The sequence below is a fragment of the Molossus molossus genome, unplaced genomic scaffold (assembly GCF_014108415.1).
Source record: "Molossus molossus isolate mMolMol1 unplaced genomic scaffold, mMolMol1.p scaffold_m16_p_7, whole genome shotgun sequence".
In the NCBI taxonomy this organism is placed as follows: Eukaryota; Metazoa; Chordata; class Mammalia; order Chiroptera; family Molossidae; genus Molossus; species Molossus molossus.
The window spans coordinates 30,639,229-30,646,574 of NW_023425401.1; positions in this window are offsets into that span (position 1 = coordinate 30,639,229).

Consider the following 7,346-nt stretch of genomic DNA (forward strand, 5'->3'; position numbering starts at 1 on the left):
GTCACCAACTTGGAATGCAGGTGAAACAAGCTGAATTCTCAGCAATAATTTCTTTGTTTGATCCCTTTACTTGACCTCCTGCACCCCAAGTTGCAGACACGTGGCCACTGCATTGTACTGGGTCAATCGTTGTTACTTCCTCTGTGACATTCTTCTAATGTTTGCCTTGCCTTGGAACTTTGTCTTTTTCTCCTTTCAGAACTTACCTCTTCTGTGTATTGTTCTCTCATGTTGTACATTTTGAGGCTAAAAGATAAATTTGGTTTTGCAAAGGTGTTAATGGACTTAAACATTCTTAGGGAATGCATAGGGCACTAGATTGTAAGCTCCTTGCGGGGAGGCATAGTCTCTTGATGACCACTTAGAGTTGCTGGATCAAATACAAGATTTTTATTGGCTACATTTGGCAACCCTGTGAACATTGTATCTACATCTTCTGGAAACCCCCACCGCAGGGGCTCAGTAATATTGGTTGTCTGAAGGACTAAAGGAAAGTAGTAGGGGATATAGGTCTTGGAATCTCAATTCCCTATAAATATATACAGAGCTGGTTTAGCCTGGACCCATTTCATAAGATCTTAGGCCTCTGAGTTTTTTCATGGAGATTGGGGTAGGCACGGTCCTGGACTTTCCTCATTTTGTTTTTAGTGTGATCATTGTTCTAGAAGGACATCCTTGCTCCTTTAAGGAGCCTGTGGAATAAAAAGGATGAGGGAAGGAGCACCTGCTGTTAGGTCCTAGTTCACCAAGGGAAGAGAAATCCCCACCGCTGGGTTGGGAGGCCTTGAGAGAGGGGTGAAGCGAAGGGAGAGCTTCCTGCTGTCATTCTTTCCCCACCAGAAGCTGGGGCTCCCTTGATAACCACAAATATACAAATAGGAGCCTCCTGGGAGTTCATGGGCGCAGTTTGGGTTGACTGAAATCTTTTATAAATAGTCCTAATGCTCCCAAAGTCATTATCCTGAGACTTGAGGCCTCTGTGGAAGGGGAAGACTTTCTCAACATGTTTATTTTATCATTATGTTAAATTATCAATTACATTTATTATTAAAACTCCTGTGCAATCATAAGGGTGCTTTTTGACTTTAAGAGCTATGGGACATAAAGGCAGTGTTGACTTCGTCTTCATTTACAGCATCTACTGTTTTCTTCAGAAAGTGTCCAGAACTTTCCCAGTACTTTGCTATGCTTCTTGGTGTCCATCAGTCAGTATCTCCCCTTAACATGTAACTTGGAAAGTTCAGAAGTTGGTGAGTCCAGTGTGCACATTTCGGGGATTTCTGGACTGCGCCATCTCTCAGCGTGTTGCTATTTATTTAGGGCTGTGGCTGCAACTCATGGTAGCTCTGTTTCATGTATGCCCACTTCTGAAAGACAAGGGGATACTGGAAGCTTGAGAGAAATCAACTCGGAGCCAGAATGAGCCCAGAATTCACATTCCCACCTACACACTCCCTCGTTCTGTTTCCTGAGTGGATTATCTCTGGTGCTTTTTTATCTGATTTCTAGAATCTGCTTCTGTCCTCAGGCACGTTGACAGATAGAGGAAAACTATGCGCCATCTGCCTAGTTACTGAATTCTGTTCTAACAAAACATGGTCAAATGCCTTAAAGTTCCATTCAGGAAAAGTGCCCTCAAAGGTGTAGAACTTTAGTTTTCTACATTTGATGGTTTAAAAATGTGGTTTTGGAGTCAGATCTCTCTGGACTGGAATCCCGGGTCTGTCTCTTCAGTAGCTTGAATCAAGTTGTATACACTCTAGTTTCCCAGTACGCAAAGGAAGATACTTATAGAACCTACTGGATAGGGTTGTTACAGGTAAATGACCTGCTGTACAGAGAGTCTAGTCCCTACATAGTAAGCAGTCAACAAATGACAGCCACTGTTGTTTAAAGTCTGGGATGGAAGATTTTCTTTTCAAACAGAACCTCAGAATGTTTCTGTTACACAAACACACCCGTGTCTCCTGGATTGTGCTTGTGGGTCATGATGGAAACTGTGGCAGTAATGTCCCTGCACCTGGCTGGCCACATTCCTGGCCTCTCCCCTGAATGTCCAGCTTCTGGTTGAACTGGAAGTTGGGAGGCAGGGTCAGGGCATTCTCGCACCCTCTGCCAGAGCCACGACTAGAGGCTGGTGGGAAGGCGGGTGAGGCCTCCCTGATGCCAACCCAACTGCCTCTGACATTCCCAGCTGCTCCTCCTCCCCAACTTTCCGGGGGTTGTTTCGGGGACAGTGTATTCCCAGTACCGTAGAGGTGGCAGCTGAGCCCACAGCCTGGGGCTCTGCGGGTTTCTGGTCCTGCCTCTAAACTTCCAGTGCTCTTCTGGCTCAACCAGAAGTTCAGGTGTGGGGTGGCCTGGTGGTGTGTGTTGGCTGGGAGAGTGGGTGGGGTCCACTGGAAAGTACTTGAGCAACGAATCTGGAGGCCCTGGGGAAGGTGCTTTTTATTATTTATTTTTTGGTAAGTGGACTTTACCTCGTGACCCTACCCCTGTGTATTCTGAGCTTCCAAAAGGTTCATCCCACCAGGAATGCAAAGGCCACTGCAAGTGGGTTGTAGAAAAAGAAGATTAGAGGAAGAAGGAAGAAGTTGAGCTGGGTTTCTCCCTTCAACAATGTCTCTTCTCTTATCGCCTCTCCAACATCCTTTTCTCTGAGGACTGTTTTCCTTTGAGTCTTTTTAGAACATCCATTCATTTCTGGCCACCCACAGAAATAGAAGCCGAGGAAAAGGTTGAGGGAGCCTCAGAATTCTTGTGTTTTCTTCTCCTTTTCCTTCTCCTCCTCCCCCTCTTCCTCCTTCTCCTTCTCCTCTCTCCTCCTCCCCTTCCTCCTCCTCCTCCTCTTCCTCCTCCTCCTCCTCCTCCTCTCTCCTCCTCCTCCTCTTCCTCCTCCTTCTCCTCTCTCCTCCTCCTCCTCTTCCTCCTCCTTCTCCTCTCTCCTCCTCCTCTTCCACTTCCTCCTCCTCCTTCTCCTCTCTCCTCCTCCTCTTCCTCCTCCTCCTTCTCCTTCTTCTTCATTTTTAATCCTTTCAATCCTATCTATCTATCTATCTATCTATCTATCTATCTATCCGCTATTCTTTCTTAAAGCATAGGAAAGGGGATCTTTTAAATTAATACTCAAAACATGGAAAAAGATAACTTTAGTAGAAAACAAAACAGAAGGAAAGCAGGCCAGTAAAGCAAGGAAGACAAAGAGGAGAAGGAGGAAGGGTGAGCCTCTCAACCCCAAATTAATAGGAAACGGCCCCAAGTTAATATGGACCAGGCAAGGCCTCTTGTCATATTTAAACTTCAGAAAGGAATTTGCTGAAATCTGATAAAATTGGAAAGGAAAATCCAAGGCAGGAAAACCCTCTCACAAGAGAAGCAATGATATTGAACAGCTCAAAGTATCAAGGAAATCCTGGCCATATGCCTGCAGATGACCAAAAGGATTTAGAATTATCTCCCGATATTGGTAATTTCTCTCTCTCTCTCTCTCTCTCTCTTTTCTTTTTAAAGAAATTTTCATTGCTTATTAGAGAGAGAGGAAGAGCAAGGGAAAAAGAGAGAGAAACATCAATGTTAGCGTGAAACATGCATTGGCTGCCTCCTGCAAACCCCTACCAGGGATCAAGCCTGCAACCTGGTCATGTGCCCTGACCAGGAATCAAACCAGCAACCTTTAGTGAATGGGAGGACACCCAATCAACAGAGCCACACTGGTCAGGGCAGTACTTTCCTTCTGTGATAACTGATGTATTTTATACACAAGGTAAGAATTATAACTATAGGCTTGCTGTACTAGGCTTTCTTTTCTATAAAGCATAAATTTAATTCATATTTATTTATTTTATTTTTAGCATATTAGAAACATCCTCCAATTCTAGTAGAGTCAGAATTGATTTTTGTACTTATGGAAGTTGTAAATTAAGAAGGAGACCCCCCAAATATGACAAAGTCAAGTAACTTAAATTGTGGTGGTCTGGGGAAACAGGAAGGGGGTCTGAGGATTTGATGTATGACATGGTGACCATAGTTGATAACACTGTTCTGTATAATTGAAATTTGCTAAGAGAGTAGAAAAATGTCCTCACCGTAAGAAAATATGTGAGGTTATAGCTGTGATAATGAATCACATAGATGAGGGAAATCCTTTAGCATTGTATATGTGTATCAAATTGTCTGATGTACACTTTAACTATTTTACAAGTTTATGTGTTATACCTCAGTAAAGGTGGGAAAAAACTATTAAGAAGAGCAATTGTTTTCCTTTCCCAGGGTTGAATTATTTATGTGGACTTGTATAATAATCTTTCTAAATGCTATTGCCATGGTAAAGGGCCCGCGTTGAAAGACTCCCAGGTGTTGCATTTCTCCAGCAGAGGGGCCCTTCACAGGGGGGGTCGCATTTACCTTTGTGCCTCCTGTGTGAGTACAGTTGGGCACACATCGGTGCTTCTCAATCTAAACCTAAGCCTGGTAGAGAATAGTGAAGGAGGTATCCTATGAAATTATTTACTCATTTGCTTATTTTTACATACAGTTGTCCTGGTGGTAATCTGGTTTAGAAACCTATTCCCAGAATATTCTATTTTTTAAAAAATGTTGTTGTTGTCGTCGTTGAGTGCTTATTGTGTGTCAGGACTTTAAATATTCTGGGTGCTCAGCACTCCTCACAGGTGACATCACAACACCCGCATAGGCAAGCGATGCGGGGATCCTGACTGTTACACACAGCATCTTGCTCAATGCCAGGGTTCAATCCATCTTAAACAATAGCAGCAGCAGCTGTGAGGGGATCCAAGGACCAATTTGTTGGAATAAACCAAAACAGGGCTTTGCCATATGGGAGATATATCTCAGATGGGTTTATTAGATGTAGGATGATTTTTCTTGTAGCCTAAGGGCTTTCTGGAGGGAATCTGAAATCTTTTCACTATGTGCACATCATTGCCAGATGTGGATATAGTGAAGCAAACCTTATCCTGTGTGTGTGTGTGTGTGTGTGTGTGTGTGTGTGTGTGCACGTGCATATGTGTGGGTAAAAATGGCAAATTCTGGCTCAGATACCTAGTTTCAGTTTATATCACTCTCACTTTCTTATGCAAAATTTTCTTCATGGGCCTTTTAAATATGCAGCAGGACTGTCCCCCCACCCCCGTTTAAATAAATTATGGGTGATATTACATCCACCAAGATTTTCGTAAAACCAGAGGCAGTAAAATAATGATAAAACATGGTTATTTCATGGGATATGCTGTTAGTACTGTAATAGTAGGATGTAATGGGGTGCTTCACCAAAACTTAAACATTCATAAGGATTATTGATATCATTAATCAGCATTTGCCATGTGAACAGATCAGGAATCTGTTGTCTTAAGCTGTCATGTGGTTGCAATCACACCTTTTTAACTGCCATCAGAGGTAACTGTCAGCAACACCATGTCTTCTCCCCAGTTTATTCTGCCTTCATCCCCAGGGTTCCATCCTGAGTCCGGGGCGATTTGAACAATACGCTAATGACCTGCTGGTTGTCTGCACAAAAGCAAAGTCATACACTGTTCAAGCAACACAGTGAGTCCACACAAAAGCAAAGGACTATCTGGTGTCAAAATAATACTGTGCTCTAACTTTGATAAAGCTTTTCTTTAACAGACTACAAGGTACTATTTGTTGCTAACATGTGTGGCAGAAATAGTGTTTATTCAAATAGCTAACAAGTTGGCAGTAGGGACGTTTCAGGAACGTGCGTGTGGAGAGGATGCTGTTTAGAGAGGTGTTTCTGTTCAGATTTTTGGTACTAATTGTCAAAGGTATAGAAACTATGAATGTTTATTTCATTTGGATATTTACTCACGTCACTGATTATTAAGATATACTTTAAATACTATGTCACCAATGGGTTTTCCTGCCAGGTAGTGAAAATGTGTGGTGAGTACTGATCCATCTGCCTATTTATCTGCTGCCCTGTCACTATGGCCTGAGCAGGTTTGGAGCTGTAGGGGGCCAGGGGAAGCCCTCTCAACATTCTGTGTGGGTGTGACTGCCCCACAGCATCTCCCCTCTACACCTGAGGACACAGGAAAGAACCTGGGCCAACCCTGGAACACCATCTACAACCCTCCCCTGCCTCTCCTCTTCCCTGTCCCCATGCTCCGCCCTCTCTGCAGGCTGGCAAGTATGTATATGTGTCTAATGGGCTGGTTCTTCCCTAGGGCACTTATTTTTTTTAATCCTCACACGAGGACATTTTTGCATTTATCTTCAGAGAAACACATCAACTGGCTGTCATCCGCACATCCCCAACCAGGGCCAGGGACAAACTGCAACAGAGGTACATGCCCTTAGCAGGAACCAAACCTGGGTCTCTCTGGTCCGCGGGCCGATGCTCTAACCACTGAGCAAACTGCCCAGGCCTTCCCGAGGGCACTTATCACCAAGTCCTTTGTGTAGTGATGGAGAATTCCTGCTGAGATTCTGACCCATTTTCCAAAGCTTTATTACAAGACTTGGCTTGTTTGCTTGTTCATTTGTTCATTTATTCCTTCATTCATTTTAAACCTGTTGTTATATAGCCGGTACTATGCAAACCACTGGGATGATAATGAAGGGCAAAACTTGACCTCAGATCTCAAGACCCAATGTAGTCCTGTAGGTACAAGTGATGGTCCACTGGCAATTACCAAATACTTAACAAACTGTCAAGGATTGCTTGTCAGCTCAGTCCTGAAAGGATTTGAAGAGAATGTGAGTTTCAATATGTTGGCAAAGTGAAGGCTCCTCCACTAGACTGGAAGCTTGTTTAGGGCAAGAATGGAATCTTGTTCCTGGAATTCTTGATAGCTCTGAGCACAGGAAGCACATAGAGCATATGTTCAAGAAAATGTTGGTGAATTTTTTGGAATGTCTAAGGAAATAATCTACAGCAATGGACTGTAAATTTCAGGTGCCCAAGAGTAGGGGATTTGAGGCCAGTGATTGGTCTGGCCTCTACTGATACAGTTCCACTTGGTAATCAGTGACAACTCTTGCCCTATCATATGTATTCATTCATTTCAAACCATACGTGTTTGGCACCTATGATATGCCAGTGTATGGGCTAATTGTGGATTCCAGACTGAAAATTATAGAAACAGGATCTTTCTTCATGTAGCTCACAGCAGGGGAGGGGGGTGTGGACCTCAGAAGAGACAGAGAAGATTCCAACAGTGTGTGTTAAGTGTTATGAGAAAGCAGTACTAATGCTTCGGGGGAGGGGTTAAGAGGTTAGGGAGAAGAGTGCTCCAGGCCATAGAGACAGGGTGCAAAGGCATGGAGAGCATGTACATTCACACTCATTGAATGGTCATCTTCAA